Below are 17,955 nucleotides of genomic sequence, written 5' to 3'. Positions count from 1 at the left end.
CATTTATATCCGGATCCGGGTCTAATACGGGTCGGAATACTATATTCCGTATCCGACCCGTTTTTTTGTTTGAAAAAACGGATCCGGATCCGGATAACGGAATTAAATCCCTACCCATACCCGCAAAAATTTCAGGGATCCGATCCGGATCCGGGTGTAGACCCGACCCGTTGACCGGCCTAGGGTCACCCATCCTGGTACTACTGTCGCCCAAGCACGCTTAACTTCGAAGTTCTGATGGGATCCGGTGCATTAGTGCTGGTATGATCGCACCCGCCATGTTCCTTTCGCTTTATTCTTTTAAACTGTCACGTCCTGTGAAGCAGTTTGGCTTTTCTGGACCCGAATTCATTCTAAGCGTCAATTCATGAATTTCCTCTCATCCTTTTATTTATTTACTTTTATATTTTTTTCTTGTTGCTTTGCACCTTTTTTTTCCCTCGTCGAACAACTCTCAATTATCCTGAAATTGATCCTTCACGCTTGCGCTTATACATTTGCGCCGACAACTTTGACCGACGATCCGGGCTTCGATCCAGCCGTACCGTTCCTGACTTGTCTCGCGCCTTCAGATCCGCCTTCATGCTTCGATGAGAAGCAAAATATAAAGCAATCGTTCCGACGGAGCTAAATTACTACAGCATAAAGAACGAAGGGGAAATTTGGATTTCGAAACAAAAAAGGGAGGGGTGCAACACAAGGACTTCCCAGGGGGTCACCCATCCTAGTACTACTCTCGCCCAAGCACGCTTAACTTCGGAGTTCTGATGGGATCCGGTGCATTAGTGCTGGTATGATCGCACCCGCCATGTTCCTTTCGCTTTATTCTTTTAAACTGCCCCGTCCTGTGAAGCAGTGTGGCTTTTCTGGACCCGAATTCATTTTAAGCGTCAATTCAAGAATTTCCCCTCATCCTTTTATTTATTTACTTTTACATTTTTTTCTTGTTGATTTGCACCATTTTTTTTTCCCTCGTCGCGCAACTCTCAATTATCCTGAAATTGATCCTTCACGCTTGCGCTTATACATTTGCGCCGACAACTTTGACCGACGATCCGGGCTTCGATCCAGCCGTACCGTTCCTGACTTGTCTCGCGCCTTCAGATCCGCCTTCATGCTTCGATGAGAAGCAAAATATAAAGCAATCGTTCCGACGGAGCTAAATTACTACAGGATAAAGAACGAAGGGGAAATTTGGATTTCGAAACAAAAAAGGGAGGGGTGCAACACGAGGATTTCCCAGGGGGTCACCTAGGGGTGTCAACGGGCCGGGTCCGGGCCGGAATTCATTATTCCGGACCCGGACCCGGATCCGACCCGTTTACCCGACGGGTCTTTTATTCGGTGTTCCGGATCCGGACCCGGCGAGTCTCGGATCCGGGTCGGGTCTACCCGAACAAATTTGCCAAAATTTATAATTTCTAACAAAAAAGAGAAAAAGATATATTTGTAAACAAATTTCTAGCTAATGCAAAGAAAAAACCAAATAAGAAAATAAATCAAATTGATTTTACTCAAATACATCATCCTAATCAAATTATATTGATAATATATATTTTTTATAAATTATTAAATCATTTATATCCGGATCCGGGTCTAATACGGGTCGGAATACTATATTCCGTATCCGACCCGTTTTTTTGTTTGAAAAAACGGATCCGGATCCGGATAACGGAATTAAATCCCTACCCATACCCGCAAAAATTTCAGGGATCCGATCCGGATCCGGGTGTAGACCCGACCCGTTGACCGGCCTAGGGTCACCCATCCTAGTACTGCTGTCGCGCAAGCACGCTTAACTTCGAAGTTCTGATGGGATCCGGTGCATTAGTGCTGGTATGATCGCACCCGCCATGTTCCTTTCGCTTTATTCTTTTAAACTGTCACGTCCTGTGAAGCAGTTTGGCTTTTCTGGACCCGAATTCATTCTAAGCGTCAATTCATGAATTTCCTCTCATCCTTTTATTTATTTACTTTTATATTTTTTTCTTGTTGTTTTGCACCTTTTTTTTCCCTCGTCGAACAACTCTCAATTATCCTGAAATTGATCCTTCACGCTTGCGCTTATACATTTGCGCCGACAACTTTGACCGACGATCCGGGCTTCGATCCAGCCGTACCGTTCCTGACTTGTCTCGCGCCTTCAGATCCGCCTTCATGCTTCGATGAGAAGCAAAATATAAAGCAATCGTTCCGACGGAGCTAAATTACTACAGCATAAAGAACGAAGGGGAAATTTGGATTTCGAAACAAAAAAGGGAGGGGTGCAACAAGAGGACTTCCCAGGGGGTCACCCATCCTAGTACTACTCTCGCCCAAGCACGCTTAACTTCGGAGTTCTGATGGGATCCGGTGCATTAGTGCTGGTATGATCGCACCCGCCATGTTCCTTTCGCTTTATTCTTTTAAACTGCCCCGTCCTGTGAAGCAGTGTGGCTTTTCTGGACCCGAATTCATTTTAAGCGTCAATTCAAGAATTTCCCCTCATCCTTTTATTTATTTACTTTTACATTTTTTTCTTGTTGATTTGCACCATTTTTTTTCCCTCGTCGCGCAACTCTCAATTATCCTGAAATTGATCCTTCACGCTTGCGCTTATACATTTGCGCCGACAACTTTGACCGACGATCCTGGCTTCGCTCCAGCCGTACCGTTCCTGACTTGTCTCGCGCCTTCAGATCCGCCTTCATGCTTCGATGAGAAGCAAAATATAAAGCAATCGTTCCGACGGAGCTAAATTACTACAGCATAAAGAACGAAGGGGAAATTTGGATTTCGAAACAAAAAAGGGAGGGGTGCAACACGAGGATTTCCCAGGGGGTCACCTAGGGGTGTCAACGGGCCGGGTCCGGGTCGGAATTCATTATTTCGGACCCGGACCCGGATCCGACCCGTTTACCCGACGGGTCTTTTATTCGGTGTTCCGGATCCGGACCCGGCGAGTCTCGGATCCGGGTCGGGTCTACCCGATCAAATTTGCCAAAATTTATAATTTCTAACAAAAAAGAGAATAAGATATATTTGTAAACAAATTTCTAGCTAATGCAAAGAAAAAACCAAATAAGAAAATAAATCAAATTGATTTTACTCAAATACATCATCCTAATCAAATTATATTGATAATATATATTTTTTATAAATTATTAAATCATTTATATCCGGATCCGGGTCTAATACGGGTCGGAATACTATATTCCGTATCCGACCCGTTTTTTTGTTTGAAAAAACGGATCCGGATCCGGATAACGGAATTAAATCCCTACCCATACCCGCAAAAATTTCAGGGATCCGATCCGGATCCGGGTGTAGACCCGACCCGTTGACCGGCCTAGGATCACCCATCCTAGTACTACTGTCGCCCAAGCACGCTTAACTTCGAAGTTCTGATGGGATCCGGTGCATTAGTGCTGGTATGATCGCACCTGCCATGTTCCTTTCGCTTTATTCTTTTAAACTGTCACGTCCTGTGAAGCAGTTTGGCTTTTCTGGACCCGAATTCATTCTAAGAGTCAATTCATGAATTTCCTCTCATCCTTTTATTTATTTACTTTTATATTTTTTTCTTGTTGCTTTGCACCTTTTTTTTCCCTCGTCGAACAAGTCTCAATTATCCTGAAATTGATCCTTCACGCTTGCGCTTATACATTTGCGCCGACAACTTTGACCGACGATCCGGGCTTCGATCCAGCCGTACCGTTCCTGACTTGTCTCGCGCCTTCAGATCCGCCTTCATGCTTCGATGAGAAGCAAAATATAAAGCAATCGTTCCGACGGAGCTAAATTACTACAGCATAAAGAACGAAGGGGAAATTTGGATTTCGAAACAAAAAAGGGAGGGGTGCAACACGAGGACTTCCCAGGGGGTCACCCATCCTAGTACTACTCTCGCCCAAGCACGCTTAACTTCGGAGTTCTGATGGGATCCGGTGCATTAGTGCTGGTATGATCGCACCCGCCATGTTCCTTTCGCTTTATTCTTTTAAACTGCCCCGTCCTGTGAAGCAGTGTGGCTTTTCTGGACCCGAATTCATTCTAAGCGTCAATTCAAGAATTTCCCCTCATCCTTTTATTTATTTACTTTTACATTTTTTTCTTGTTGATTTGCACCATTTTTTTTCCCTCGTCGCGCAACTCTCAATTATCCTGAAATTGATCCTTCACGCTTGCGCTTATACATTTGCGCCGACAACTTTGACCGACGATCCGGGCTTCGATCCAGCCGTACCGTTCCTGACTTGTCTCGCGCCTTCAGATCCGCCTTCATGCTTCGATGAGAAGCAAAAAATAAAGCAATCGTTCCGACGGAGCTAAATTACTACAGCATAAAGAACGAAGGGGAAATTTGGATTTCGAAACAAAAAAGGGAGGGGTGCAACACGAGGATTTCCCAGGGGGTCACCTAGGGGTGTCAACGGGCCGGGGTCCGGGCCGGAATTCATTATTCCGGACCCGGACCCGGATCCGACCCGTTTACCCGACGGGTCTTTTATTCGGTGTTCCGGATCCGGACCCGGCGAGTCTCGGATCCGGGTCGGGTCTACCCGAACAAATTTGCCAAAATTTATAATTTCTAACAAAAAAGAGAAAAAGATATATTTGTAAACAAATTTCTAGCTAATGCAAAGAAAAAACCAAATAAGAAAATAAATCAAATTGATTTTACTCAAATACATCATCCTAATCAAATTATATTGATAATATATATTTTTTATAAATTATTAAATCATTTATATCCGGATCCGGGTCTAATACGGGTCGGAATACTATATTCCGTATCCGACCCGTTTTTTTGTTTGAAAAAACGGATCCGGATCCGGATAACGGAATTAAATCCCTACCCATACCCGCAAAAATTTCAGGGATCCGATCCGGATCCGGGTGTAGACCCGACCCGTTGACCGGCCTAGGGTCACCCATCCTAGTACTACTGTCGCCCAAGCACGCTTAACTTCGAAGTTCTGATGGGATCCGGTGCATTAGTGCTGGTATGATCGCACCCGCCATGTTCCTTTCGCTTTATTCTTTTAAACTGCCACGTCCTGTGAAGCAGTTTGGCTTTTTTGGACCCGAATTCATTCTAAGCGTCAATTCATGAATTTCCTCTCATCCTTTTATTTATTTACTTTTATATTTTTTTCTTGTTGCTTTGCACCTTTTTTTTCTCTCGTCGAACAACTCTCAATTATCCTGAAATTGATCCTTCAAGCTTGCGCTTATACATTTGCGCCGACAACTTTGACCGACGATCCGGGTTTCGATCCAGCCGTACCGTTCCTGACTTGTCTCGCGCCTTCAGATCCGCCTTCATGCTTCGATGAGAAGCAAAATATAAAGCAATCGTTCCGACGGAGCTAAATTACTACAGCATAAAGAACGAAGGGGAAATTTGGATTTCGAAACAAAAAAGGGAGGGGTGCAACACGAGGACTTCCCAGGGGGTCACCCATCCTAGTACTACTCTCGCCCAAGCACGCTTAACTTCGGAGTTCTGATGGGATCCGGTGCATTAGTGCTGGTATGATCGCACCCGCCATGTTCCTTTCGCTTTATTCTTTTAAACTGCCCCGTCCTGTGAAGCAGTGTGGCTTTTCTGGACCCGAATTCATTTTAAGCGTCAATTCAAGAATTTCCCCTCATCCTTTTATTTATTTACTTTTACATTTTTTTCTTGTTGATTTGCACCATTTTTTTTTCCCTCGTCGCGCAACTCTCAATTATCCTGAAATTGATCCTTCACGCTTGCGCTTATACATTTGCGCCGACAACTTTGACCGACGATTCGGGCTTCGATCCAGCCGTACCGTTCCTGACTTGTCTCGCACCTTCAGATCCGCCTTCATGCTTCGATGAGAAGCAAAATATAAAGCAATCGTTCCGACGGAGCTAAATTACTACAGCATAAAGAACGAAGGGGAAATTTGGATTTCGAAACAAAAAAGGGAGGGGTGCAACACGAGGATTTCCCAGGGGGTCACCTAGGGGTGTCAACGGGCCGGGTCCGGGCCGGAATTCATTATTCCGGACCCGGACCCGGATCCGACCCGTTTACCCGACGGGTCTTTTATTCTGTGTTCCGGATCCGGACCCGGCGAGTCTCGGATCCGGGTCGGGTCTACCCGAACAAATTTGCCAAAATTTATAATTTCTAACAAAAAAGAGAAAAAGATATATTTGTAAACAAATTTCTAGCTAATGCAAAGAAAAAACCAAATAAGAAAATAAATCAAATTGATTTTACTCAAATACATCATCCTAATCAAATTATATTGATAATATATATTTTTTATAAATTATTAAATCATTTATATCCGGATCCGGGTCTAATACGGGTCGGAATACTATATTCCGTATCCGACCCGTTTTTTTGTTTGAAAAAACGGATCCGGATCCGGATAACAGAATTAAATCCCTACCCATACCCGCAAAAATTTCAGGGATCCGATCCGGATCCGGGTGTAGACCCGACCCGTTGACCGGCCTAGGGTCACCCATCCTGGTACTACTGTCGCCCAAGCACGCTTAACTTCGAAGTTCTGATGGGATCCGGTGCATTAGTGCTGGTATGATCGCACCCGCCATGTTCCTTTCGCTTTATTCTTTTAAACTGTCACGTCCTGTGAAGCAGTTTGGCTTTTCTGGACCCGAATTCATTCTAAGCGTCAATTCATGAATTTCCTCTCATCCTTTTATTTATTTACTTTTATATTTTTTTCTTGTTGCTTTGCACCTTTTTTTTCCCTCGTCGAACAACTCTCAATTATCCTGAAATTGATCCTTCACGCTTGCGCTTATACATTTGCGCCGACAACTTTGACCGACGATCCGGGCTTCGATCCAGCCGTACCGTTCCTGACTTGTCTCGCGCCTTCAGATCCGCCTTCATGCTTCGATGAGAAGCAAAATATAAAGCAATCGTTCCGACGGAGCTAAATTACTACAGCATAAAGAACGAAGGGGAAATTTGGATTTCGAAACAAAAAAGGGAGGGGTGCAACACGAGGACTTCCCAGGGGGTCACCCATCCTAGTACTACTCTCGCCCAAGCACGCTTAACTTCGGAGTTCTGATGGGATCCGGTGCATTAGTGCTGGTATGATCGCACCCGCCATGTTCCTTTCGCTTTATTCTTTTAAACTGCCCCGTCCTGTGAAGCAGTGTGGCTTTTCTGGACCCGAATTCATTCTAAGCGTCAATTCAAGAATTTCCCCTCATCCTTTTATTTATTTACTTTTACATTTTTTTCTTGTTGATTTGCACCATTTTTTTTTCCCTCGTCGCGCAACTCTCAATTATCCTGAAATTGATCCTTCACGCTTGCGCTTATACATTTGCGCCGACAACTTTGACCGACGATCCGGGCTTCGATCCAGCCGTACCGTTCCTGACTTGTCTCGCGCCTTCAGATCCGCCTTCATGCTTCGATGAGAAGCAAAATATAAAGCAATCGTTCCGACGGAGCTAAATTACTACAGCATAAAGAACGAAGGGGAAATTTGGATTTCGAAACAAAAAAGGGAGGGGTGCAACACGAGGATTTCCCAGGGGGTCACCTAGGGGTGTCAACGGGCCGGGTCCGGGCCGGAATTCATTATTCCGGACCCGGACCCGGATCCGACCCGTTTACCCGACGGGTCTTTTATTCTGTGTTCCGGATCCGGACCCGGCGAGTCTCGGATCCGGGTCGGGTCTACCCGAACAAATTTGCCAAAATTTATAATTTCTAACAAAAAAGAGAAAAAGATATATTTGTAAACAAATTTCTAGCTAATGCAAAGAAAAAACCAAATAAGAAAATAAATCAAATTGATTTTACTCAAATACATCATCCTAATCAAATTATATTGATAATATATATTTTTTATAAATTATTAAATCATTTATATCCGGATCCGGGTCTAATACGGGTCGGAATACTATATTCCGTATCCGACCCGTTTTTTTGTTTGAAAAAACGGATCCGGATCCGGATAACGGAATTAAATCACTACCCATACCCGCAAAAATTTCAGGGATCCGATCCGGATCCGGGTGTAGACCCGACCCGTTGACCGGCCTAGGGTCACCCATCCTGGTACTACTGTCGCCCAAGCACGCTTAACTTCGAAGTTCTGATGGGATCCGGTGCATTAGTGCTGGTATGATCGCACCCGCCATGTTCCTTTCGCTTTATTCTTTTAAACTGCCACGTCCTGTGAAGCAGTTTGGCTTTTTTGGACCCGAATTCATTCTAAGCGTCAATTCATGAATTTCCTCTCATCCTTTTATTTATTTACTTTTATATTTTTTTCTTGTTGCTTTGCACCTTTTTTTTCTCTCGTCGAACAACTCTCAATTATCCTGAAATTGATCCTTCAAGCTTGCGCTTATACATTTGCGCCGACAACTTTGACCGACGATCCGGGCTTCGATCCAGCCGTACCGTTCCTGACTTGTCTCGCGCCTTCAGATCCGCCTTCATGCTTCGATGAGAAGCAAAATATAAAGCAATCGTTCCGACGGAGCTAAATTACTACAGCATAAAGAACGAAGGGGAAATTTGGATTTCGAAACAAAAAAGGGAGGGGTGCAACACGAGGACTTCCCAGGGGGTCACCCATCCTAGTACTACTCTCGCCCAAGCACGCTTAACTTCGGAGTTCTGATGGGATCCGGTGCATTAGTGCTGGTATGATCGCACCCGCCATGTTCCTTTCGCTTTATTCTTTTAAACTGCCCCGTCCTGTGAAGCAGTGTGGCTTTTCTGGACCCGAATTCATTTTAAGCGTCAATTCAAGAATTTCCCCTCATCCTTTTATTTATTTACTTTTACATTTTTTTCTTGTTGATTTGCACCATTTTTTTTTCCCTCGTCGCGCAACTCTCAATTATCCTGAAATTGATCCTTCACGCTTGCGCTTATACATTTGCGCCGACAACTTTGACCGACGATTCGGGCTTCGATCCAGCCGTACCGTTCCTGACTTGTCTCGCACCTTCAGATCCGCCTTCATGCTTCGATGAGAAGCAAAATATAAAGCAATCGTTCCGACGGAGCTAAATTACTACAGCATAAAGAACGAAGGGGAAATTTGGATTTCGAAACAAAAAAGGGAGGGGTGCAACACGAGGATTTCCCAGGGGGTCACCTAGGGGTGTCAACGGGCCGGGTCCGGGCCGGAATTCATTATTCCGGACCCGGACCCGGATCCGACCCGTTTACCCGACGGGTCTTTTATTCTGTGTTCCGGATCCGGACCCGGCGAGTCTCGGATCCGGGTCGGGTCTACCCGAACAAATTTGCCAAAATTTATAATTTCTAACAAAAAAGAGAAAAAGATATATTTGTAAACAAATTTCTAGCTAATGCAAAGAAAAAACCAAATAAGAAAATAAATCAAATTGATTTTACTCAAATACATCATCCTAATCAAATTATATTGATAATATATATTTTTTATAAATTATTAAATCATTTATATCCGGATCCGGGTCTAATACGGGTCGGAATACTATATTCCGTATCCGACCCGTTTTTTTGTTTGAAAAAACGGATCCGGATCCGGATAACAGAATTAAATCCCTACCCATACCCGCAAAAATTTCAGGGATCCGATCCGGATCCGGGTGTAGACCCGACCCGTTGACCGGCCTAGGGTCACCCATCCTGGTACTACTGTCGCCCAAGCACGCTTAACTTCGAAGTTCTGATGGGATCCGGTGCATTAGTGCTGGTATGATCGCACCCGCCATGTTCCTTTCGCTTTATTCTTTTAAACTGTCACGTCCTGTGAAGCAGTTTGGCTTTTCTGGACCCGAATTCATTCTAAGCGTCAATTCATGAATTTCCTCTCATCCTTTTATTTATTTACTTTTATATTTTTTTCTTGTTGCTTTGCACCTTTTTTTTCCCTCGTCGAACAACTCTCAATTATCCTGAAATTGATCCTTCACGCTTGCGCTTATACATTTGCGCCGACAACTTTGACCGACGATCCGGGCTTCGATCCAGCCGTACCGTTCCTGACTTGTCTCGCGCCTTCAGATCCGCCTTCATGCTTCGATGAGAAGCAAAATATAAAGCAATCGTTCCGACGGAGCTAAATTACTACAGCATAAAGAACGAAGGGGAAATTTGGATTTCGAAACAAAAAAGGGAGGGGTGCAACACGAGGACTTCCCAGGGGGTCACCCATCCTAGTACTACTCTCGCCCAAGCACGCTTAACTTCGGAGTTCTGATGGGATCCGGTGCATTAGTGCTGGTATGATCGCACCCGCCATGTTCCTTTCGCTTTATTCTTTTAAACTGCCCCGTCCTGTGAAGCAGTGTGGCTTTTCTGGACCCGAATTCATTCTAAGCGTCAATTCAAGAATTTCCCCTCATCCTTTTATTTATTTACTTTTACATTTTTTTCTTGTTGATTTGCACCATTTTTTTTCCCTCGTCGCGCAACTCTCAATTATCCTGAAATTGATCCTTCACGCTTGCGCTTATACATTTGCGCCGACAACTTTGACCGACGATCCGGGCTTCGATCCAGCCGTACCGTTCCTGACTTGTCTCGCGCCTTCAGATCCGCCTTCATGCTTCGATGAGAAGCAAAATATAAAGCAATCGTTCCGACGGAGCTAAATTACTACAGCATAAAGAACGAAGGGGAAATTTGGATTTCGAAACAAAAAAGGGAGGGGTGCAACACGAGGATTTCCCAGGGGGTCACCTAGGGGTGTCAACGGGCCGGGTCCGGGCCGGAATTCATTATTCCGGACCCGGACCCGGATCCGACCCGTTTACCCGACGGGTCTTTTATTCTGTGTTCCGGATCCGGACCCGGCGAGTCTCGGATCCGGGTCGGGTCTACCCGAACAAATTTGCCAAAATTTATAATTTCTAACAAAAAAGAGAAAAAGATATATTTGTAAACAAATTTCTAGCTAATGCAAAGAAAAAACCAAATAAGAAAATAAATCAAATTGATTTTACTCAAATACATCATCCTAATCAAATTATATTGATAATATATATTTTTTATAAATTATTAAATCATTTATATCCGGATCCGGGTCTAATACGGGTCGGAATACTATATTCCGTATCCGACCCGTTTTTTTGTTTGAAAAAACGGATCCGGATCCGGATAACGGAATTAAATCCCTACCCATACCCGCAAAAATTTCAGGGATCCGATCCGGATCCGGGTGTAGACCCGACCCGTTGACCGGCCTAGGGTCACCCATCCTGGTACTACTGTCGCCCAAGCACGCTTAACTTCGAAGTTCTGATGGGATCCGGTGCATTAGTGCTGGTATGATCGCACCCGCCATGTTCCTTTCGCTTTATTCTTTTAAACTGTCACGTCCTGTGAAGCAGTTTGGCTTTTCTGGACCCGAATTCATTCTAAGCGTCAATTCATGAATTTCCTCTCATCCTTTTATTTATTTACTTTTATATTTTTTTCTTGTTGCTTTGCACCTTTTTTTTCCCTCGTCGAACAACTCTCAATTATCCTGAAATTGATCCTTCACGCTTGCGCTTATACATTTGCGCCGACAACTTTGACCGACGATCCGGGCTTCGATCCAGCCGTACCGTTCCTGACTTGTCTCGCGCCTTCAGATCCGCCTTCATGCTTCGATGAGAAGCAAAATATAAAGCAATCGTTCCGAAGGAGCTAAATTACTACAGCATAAAGAACGAAGGGGAAATTTGGATTTCGAAACAAAAAAGGGAGGGGTGCAACACAAGGACTTCCCAGGGGGTCACCCATCCTAGTACTACTCTCGCCCAAGCACGCTTAACTTCGGAGTTCTGATGGGATCCGGTGCATTAGTGCTGGTATGATCGCACCCGCCATGTTCCTTTCGCTTTATTCTTTTAAACTGCCCCGTCCTGTGAAGCAGTGTGGCTTTTCTGGACCCGAATTCATTTTAAGCGTCAATTCAAGAATTTCCCCTCATCCTTTTATTTATTTACTTTTACATTTTTTTCTTGTTGATTTGCACCATTTTTTTTTCCCTCGTCGCGCAACTCTCAATTATCCTGAAATTGATCCTTCACGCTTGCGCTTATACATTTGCGCCGACAACTTTGACCGACGATCCGGGCTTCGATCCAGCCGTACCGTTCCTGACTTGTCTCGCGCCTTCAGATCCGCCTTCATGCTTCGATGAGAAGCAAAATATAAAGCAATCGTTCCGACGGAGCTAAATTACTACAGGATAAAGAACGAAGGGGAAATTTGGATTTCGAAACAAAAAAGGGAGGGGTGCAACACGAGGATTTCCCAGGGGGTCACCTAGGGGTGTCAACGGGCCGGGTCCGGGCCGGAATTCATTATTCCGGACCCGGACCCGGATCCGACCCGTTTACCCGACGGGTCTTTTATTCTGTGTTCCGGATCCGGACCCGGCGAGTCTCGGATCCGGGTCGGGTCTACCCGAACAAATTTGCCAAAATTTATAATTTCTAACAAAAAAGAGAAAAAGATATATTTGTAAACAAATTTCTAGCTAATGCAAAGAAAAAACCAAATAAGAAAATAAATCAAATTGATTTTACTCAAATACATCATCCTAATCAAATTATATTGATAATATATATTTTTTATAAATTATTAAATCATTTATATCCGGATCCGGGTCTAATACGGGTCGGAATACTATATTCCGTATCCGACCCGTTTTTTTGTTTGAAAAAACGGATCCGGATCCGGATAACGGAATTAAATCCCTACCCATACCCGCAAAAATTTCAGGGATCCGATCCGGATCCGGGTGTAGACCCGACCCGTTGACCGGCCTAGGGTCACCCATCCTGGTACTACTGTCGCCCAAGCACGCTTAACTTCGAAGTTCTGATGGGATCCGGTGCATTAGTGCTGGTATGATCGCACCCGCCATGTTCCTTTCGCTTTATTCTTTTAAACTGTCACGTCCTGTGAAGCAGTTTGGCTTTTCTGGACCCGAATTCATTCTAAGCGTCAATTCATGAATTTCCTCTCATCCTTTTATTTATTTACTTTTATATTTTTTTCTTGTTGCTTTGCACCTTTTTTTTCCCTCGTCGAACAACTCTCAATTATCCTGAAATTGATCCTTCACGCTTGCGCTTATACATTTGCGCCGACAACTTTGACCGACGATCCGGGCTTCGATCCAGCCGTACCGTTCCTGACTTGTCTCGCGCCTTCAGATCCGCCTTCATGCTTCGATGAGAAGCAAAATATAAAGCAATCGTTCCGACGGAGCTAAATTACTACAGCATAAAGAACGAAGGGGAAATTTGGATTTCGAAACAAAAAAGGGAGGGGTGCAACACGAGGATTTCCCAGGGGGTCACCTAGGGGTGTCAACGGGCCGGGTCCGGGCCGGAATTCATTATTCCGGACCCGGACCCGGATCCGACCCGTTTACCCGACGGGTCTTTTATTCGGTGTTCCGGATCCGGACCCGGCGAGTCTCGGATCCGGGTCGGGTCTACCCGAACAAATTTGCCAAAATTTATAATTTCTAACAAAAAAGAGAAAAAGATATATTTGTAAACAAATTTCTAGCTAATGCAAAGAAAAAACCAAATAAGAAAATAAATCAAATTGATTTTACTCAAATACATCATCCTAATCAAATTATATTGATAATATATATTTTTTATAAATTATTAAATCATTTATATCCGGATCCGGGTCTAGTACGGGTCGGAATACTATATTCCGTATCCGACCCGTTTTTTTGTTTGAAAAAACGGATCCGGATCCGGATAACGGAATTAAATCCCTACCCATACCCGCAAAAATTTCAGGGATCCGATCCGGATCCGGGTGTAGACCCGACCCGTTGACCGGCCTACGGTCACCCATCCTAGTACTACTGTCGCCCAAGCACGCTTAACTTCGAAGTTCTGATGGGATCCGGTGCATTAGTGCTGGTATGATCGCACCCGCCATGTTCCTTTCGCTTTATTCTTTTAAACTGTCACGTCCTGTGAAGCAGTTTGGCTTTTCTGGACCCGAATTCATTCTAAGCGTCAATTCATGAATTTCCTCTCATCCTTTTATTTATTTACTTTTATATTTTTTTCTTGTTGCTTTGCACCTTTTTTTTCCCTCGTCGAACAAGTCTCAATTATCCTGAAATTGATCCTTCACGCTTGCGCTTATACATTTGCGCCGACAACTTTGACCGACGATCCGGGCTTCGATCCAGCCGTACCGTTCCTGACTTGTCTCGCGCCTTCAGATCTGCCTTCATGCTTCGATGAGAAGCAAAATATAAAGCAATCGTTCCGACGGAGCTAAATTACTACAGCATAAAGAACGAAGGGGAAATTTGGATTTCGAAACAAAAAAGGGAGGGGTGCAACACGAGGACTTCCCAGGGGGTCACCCATCCTAGTACTACTCTCGCCCAAGCACGCTTAACTTCGGAGTTCTGATGGGATCCGGTGCATTAGTGCTGGTATGATCGCACCCGCCATGTTCCTTTCGCTTTATTCTTTTAAACTGCCCCGTCCTGTGAAGCAGTGTGGCTTTTCTGGACCCGAATTCATTCTAAGCGTCAATTCAAGAATTTCCCCTCATCCTTTTATTTATTTACTTTTACATTTTTTTCTTGTTGATTTGCACCATTTTTTTTTCCCTCGTCGCGCAACTCTCAATTATCCTGAAATTGATCCTTCACGCTTGCGCTTATACATTTGCGCCGACAACTTTGACCGACGATCCGGGCTTCGATCCAGCCGTACCGTTCCTGACTTGTCTCGCGCCTTCAGATCCGCCTTCATGCTTCGATGAGAAGCAAAATATAAAGCAATCGTTCCGACGGAGCTAAATTACTACAGCATAAAGAACGAAGGGGAAATTTGGATTTCGAAACAAAAAAGGGAGGGGTGCAACACGAGGATTTCCCAGGGGGTCACCTAGGGGTGTCAACGGGCCGGGTCCGGGCCGGAATTCATTATTCCGGACCCGGACCCGGATCCGACCCGTTTACCCGACGGGTCTTTTATTCTGTGTTCCGGATCCGGACCCGGCGAGTCTCGGATCCGGGTCGGGTCTACCCGAACAAATTTGCCAAAATTTATAATTTCTAACAAAAAAGAGAAAAAGATATATTTGTAAACAAATTTCTAGCTAATGCAAAGAAAAAACCAAATAAGAAAATAAATCAAATTGATTTTACTCAAATACATCATCCTAATCAAATTATATTGATAATATATATTTTTTATAAATTATTAAATCATTTATATCCGGATCCGGGTCTAATACGGGTCGGAATACTATATTCCGTATCCGACCCGTTTTTTTGTTTGAAAAAACGGATCCGGATCCGGATAACGGAATTAAATCCCTACCCATACCCGCAAAAATTTCAGGGATCCGATCCGGATCCGGGTGTAGACCCGACCCGTTGACCGGCCTAGGGTCACCCATCCTGGTACTACTGTCGCCCAAGCACGCTTAACTTCGAAGTTCTGATGGGATCCGGTGCATTAGTGCTGGTATGATCGCACCCGCCATGTTCCTTTCGCTTTATTCTTTTAAACTGTCACGTCCTGTGAAGCAGTTTGGCTTTTCTGGACCCGAATTCATTCTAAGCGTCAATTCATGAATTTCCTCTCATCCTTTTATTTATTTACTTTTATATTTTTTTCTTGTTGCTTTGCACCTTTTTTTTCCCTCGTCGAACAACTCTCAATTATCCTGAAATTGATCCTTCACGCTTGCGCTTATACATTTGCGCCGACAACTTTGACCGACGATCCGGGCTTCGATCCAGCCGTACCGTTCCTGACTTGTCTCGCGCCTTCAGATCCGCCTTCATGCTTCGATGAGAAGCAAAATATAAAGCAATCGTTCCGACGGAGCTAAATTACTACAGCATAAAGAACGAAGGGGAAATTTGGATTTCGAAACAAAAAAGGGAGGGGTGCAACAAGAGGACTTCCCAGGGGGTCACCCATCCTAGTACTACTCTCGCCCAAGCACGCTTAACTTCGGAGTTCTGATGGGATCCGGTGCATTAGTGCTGGTATGATCGCACCCGCCATGTTCCTTTCGCTTTATTCTTTTAAACTGCCCCGTCCTGTGAAGCAGTGTGGCTTTTCTGGACCCGAATTCATTTTAAGCGTCAATTCAAGAATTTCCCTCATCCTTTTATTTATTTACTTTTACATTTTTTTCTTGTTGATTTGCACCATTTTTTTTCCCTCGTCGCGCAACTCTCAATTATCCTGAAATTGATCCTTCACGCTTGCGCTTATACATTTGCGCCGACAACTTTGACCGACGATCCTGGCTTCGCTCCAGCCGTACCGTTCCTGACTTGTCTCGCGCCTTCAGATCCGCCTTCATGCTTCGATGAGAAGCAAAATATAAAGCAATCGTTCCGACGGAGCTAAATTACTACAGCATAAAGAACGAAGGGGAAATTTGGATTTCGAAACAAAAAAGGGAGGGGTGCAACACGAGGATTTCCCAGGGGGTCACCTAGGGGTGTCAACGGGCCGGGTCCGGGTCGGAATTCATTATTTCGGACCCGGACCCGGATCCGACCCGTTTACCCGACGGGTCTTTTATTCGGTGTTCCGGATCCGGACCCGGCGAGTCTCGGATCCGGGTCGGGTCTACCCGATCAAATTTGCCAAAATTTATAATTTCTAACAAAAAAGAGAATAAGATATATTTGTAAACAAATTTCTAGCTAATGCAAAGAAAAAACCAAATAAGAAAATAAATCAAATTGATTTTACTCAAATACATCATCCTAATCAAATTATATTGATAATATATATTTTTTATAAATTATTAAATCATTTATATCCGGATCCGGGTCTAATACGGGTCGGAATACTATATTCCGTATCCGACCCGTTTTTTTGTTTGAAAAAACGGATCCGGATCCGGATAACGGAATTAAATCCCTACCCATACCCGCAAAAATTTCAGGGATCCGATCCGGATCCGGGTGTAGACCCGACCCGTTGACCGGCCTAGGATCACCCATCCTAGTACTACTGTCGCCCAAGCACGCTTAACTTCGAAGTTCTGATGGGATCCGGTGCATTAGTGCTGGTATGATCGCACCCGCCATGTTCCTTTCGCTTTATTCTTTTAAACTGTCACGTCCTGTGAAGCAGTTTGGCTTTTCTGGACCCGAATTCATTCTAAGAGTCAATTCATGAATTTCCTCTCATCCTTTTATTTATTTACTTTTATATTTTTTTCTTGTTGCTTTGCACCTTTTTTTTCCCTCGTCGAACAAGTCTCAATTATCCTGAAATTGATCCTTCACGCTTGCGCTTATACATTTGCGCCGACAACTTTGACCGACGATCCGGGCTTCGATCCAGCCGTACCGTTCCTGACTTGTCTCGCGCCTTCAGATCCGCCTTCATACTTCGATGAGAAGCAAAATATAAAGCAATCGTTCCGACGGAGCTAAATTACTACAGCAAAAAGAACGAAGGGGAAATTTGGATTTCGAAACAAAAAAGGGAGGGGTGCAACACGAGGACTTCCCAGGGGGTCACCCATCCTAGTACTACTCTCGCCCAAGCACGCTTAACTTCGGATTTCTGATGGGATCCGGTGCATTAGTGCTGGTATGATCGCACCCGCCATGTTCCTTTCGCTTTATTCTTTTAAACTGCCCCGTCCTGTGAAGCAGTGTGGCTTTTCTGGACCCGAATTCATTCTAAGCGTCAATTCAAGAATTTCCCCTCATCCTTTTATTTATTTACTTTTACATTTTTTTCTTGTTGATTTGCACCATTTTTTTTTCCCTCGTCGCGCAACTCTCAATTATCCTGAAATTGATCCTTCACGCTTGCGCTTATACATTTGCGCCGACAACTTTGACCGACGATCCGGGCTTCGATCCAGCCGTACCGTTCCTGACTTGTCTCGCGCCTTCAGATCCGCCTTCATGCTTCGATGAGAAGCAAAAAATAAAGCAATCGTTCCGACGGAGCTAAATT

The 17,955-nt window shown here is 44.3% G+C and overlaps 11 non-coding genes and 11 pseudogenes across 11 annotated transcripts; all 22 read right to left on the bottom strand.

Moving 5' to 3' along the window:
- Nucleotides 1-157: 157 nt before the first annotated feature.
- On the bottom strand, nt 158-275 carry LOC140020276 (5S ribosomal RNA; annotated as a pseudogene).
- A 411-nt stretch (nt 276-686) lies between these two features.
- On the bottom strand, nt 687-805 carry LOC140017572 (5S ribosomal RNA). Its single transcript, XR_011823880.1, has one exon. It is a non-coding gene; the product is annotated as a 5S ribosomal RNA (ribosomal RNA).
- Nucleotides 806-2,261: 1,456 nt separating this feature from the next.
- Nucleotides 2,262-2,380, bottom strand: LOC140017931 (5S ribosomal RNA). Its single transcript, XR_011824236.1, has one exon. It is a non-coding gene; the product is annotated as a 5S ribosomal RNA (ribosomal RNA).
- A 926-nt stretch (nt 2,381-3,306) lies between these two features.
- On the bottom strand, nt 3,307-3,424 carry LOC140020379 (5S ribosomal RNA; annotated as a pseudogene).
- A 411-nt stretch (nt 3,425-3,835) lies between these two features.
- Nucleotides 3,836-3,954, bottom strand: LOC140017366 (5S ribosomal RNA). The gene has a single exon (XR_011823676.1). It is a non-coding gene; the product is annotated as a 5S ribosomal RNA (ribosomal RNA).
- A 927-nt stretch (nt 3,955-4,881) lies between these two features.
- Nucleotides 4,882-4,999, bottom strand: LOC140019854 (5S ribosomal RNA; annotated as a pseudogene).
- A 411-nt stretch (nt 5,000-5,410) lies between these two features.
- On the bottom strand, nt 5,411-5,529 carry LOC140017365 (5S ribosomal RNA). The gene has a single exon (XR_011823675.1). It is a non-coding gene; the product is annotated as a 5S ribosomal RNA (ribosomal RNA).
- Nucleotides 5,530-6,456: 927 nt separating this feature from the next.
- Nucleotides 6,457-6,574, bottom strand: LOC140020275 (5S ribosomal RNA; annotated as a pseudogene).
- Nucleotides 6,575-6,985: 411 nt separating this feature from the next.
- On the bottom strand, nt 6,986-7,104 carry LOC140017364 (5S ribosomal RNA). Its single transcript, XR_011823674.1, has one exon. It is a non-coding gene; the product is annotated as a 5S ribosomal RNA (ribosomal RNA).
- A 927-nt stretch (nt 7,105-8,031) lies between these two features.
- Nucleotides 8,032-8,149, bottom strand: LOC140020274 (5S ribosomal RNA; annotated as a pseudogene).
- A 411-nt stretch (nt 8,150-8,560) lies between these two features.
- On the bottom strand, nt 8,561-8,679 carry LOC140017363 (5S ribosomal RNA). The gene has a single exon (XR_011823673.1). It is a non-coding gene; the product is annotated as a 5S ribosomal RNA (ribosomal RNA).
- A 927-nt stretch (nt 8,680-9,606) lies between these two features.
- LOC140020273 (5S ribosomal RNA) lies at nt 9,607-9,724 on the bottom strand (annotated as a pseudogene).
- Nucleotides 9,725-10,135: 411 nt separating this feature from the next.
- Nucleotides 10,136-10,254, bottom strand: LOC140017361 (5S ribosomal RNA). The gene has a single exon (XR_011823671.1). It is a non-coding gene; the product is annotated as a 5S ribosomal RNA (ribosomal RNA).
- Nucleotides 10,255-11,180: 926 nt separating this feature from the next.
- Nucleotides 11,181-11,298, bottom strand: LOC140020271 (5S ribosomal RNA; annotated as a pseudogene).
- Nucleotides 11,299-11,709: 411 nt separating this feature from the next.
- LOC140017571 (5S ribosomal RNA) lies at nt 11,710-11,828 on the bottom strand. Its single transcript, XR_011823879.1, has one exon. It is a non-coding gene; the product is annotated as a 5S ribosomal RNA (ribosomal RNA).
- Nucleotides 11,829-12,755: 927 nt separating this feature from the next.
- On the bottom strand, nt 12,756-12,873 carry LOC140020270 (5S ribosomal RNA; annotated as a pseudogene).
- Nucleotides 12,874-13,798: 925 nt separating this feature from the next.
- Nucleotides 13,799-13,916, bottom strand: LOC140020055 (5S ribosomal RNA; annotated as a pseudogene).
- Nucleotides 13,917-14,327: 411 nt separating this feature from the next.
- Nucleotides 14,328-14,446, bottom strand: LOC140017360 (5S ribosomal RNA). Its single transcript, XR_011823670.1, has one exon. It is a non-coding gene; the product is annotated as a 5S ribosomal RNA (ribosomal RNA).
- Nucleotides 14,447-15,373: 927 nt separating this feature from the next.
- On the bottom strand, nt 15,374-15,491 carry LOC140020269 (5S ribosomal RNA; annotated as a pseudogene).
- Nucleotides 15,492-15,902: 411 nt separating this feature from the next.
- LOC140017930 (5S ribosomal RNA) lies at nt 15,903-16,021 on the bottom strand. Its single transcript, XR_011824235.1, has one exon. It is a non-coding gene; the product is annotated as a 5S ribosomal RNA (ribosomal RNA).
- A 925-nt stretch (nt 16,022-16,946) lies between these two features.
- LOC140020603 (5S ribosomal RNA) lies at nt 16,947-17,064 on the bottom strand (annotated as a pseudogene).
- A 411-nt stretch (nt 17,065-17,475) lies between these two features.
- Nucleotides 17,476-17,594, bottom strand: LOC140017822 (5S ribosomal RNA). Its single transcript, XR_011824128.1, has one exon. It is a non-coding gene; the product is annotated as a 5S ribosomal RNA (ribosomal RNA).
- Between the last annotated feature and the right edge of the window lie 361 nt (nt 17,595-17,955).

The sequence above is a fragment of the Coffea arabica genome, chromosome 11c, assembly GCF_036785885.1.
Source record: "Coffea arabica cultivar ET-39 chromosome 11c, Coffea Arabica ET-39 HiFi, whole genome shotgun sequence".
Taxonomy (NCBI): domain Eukaryota; kingdom Viridiplantae; phylum Streptophyta; class Magnoliopsida; order Gentianales; family Rubiaceae; genus Coffea; species Coffea arabica.
The sequence above is the reverse complement of the archived record's forward strand: the minus strand, read 5'-3'. Positions and strand labels throughout refer to the sequence as shown.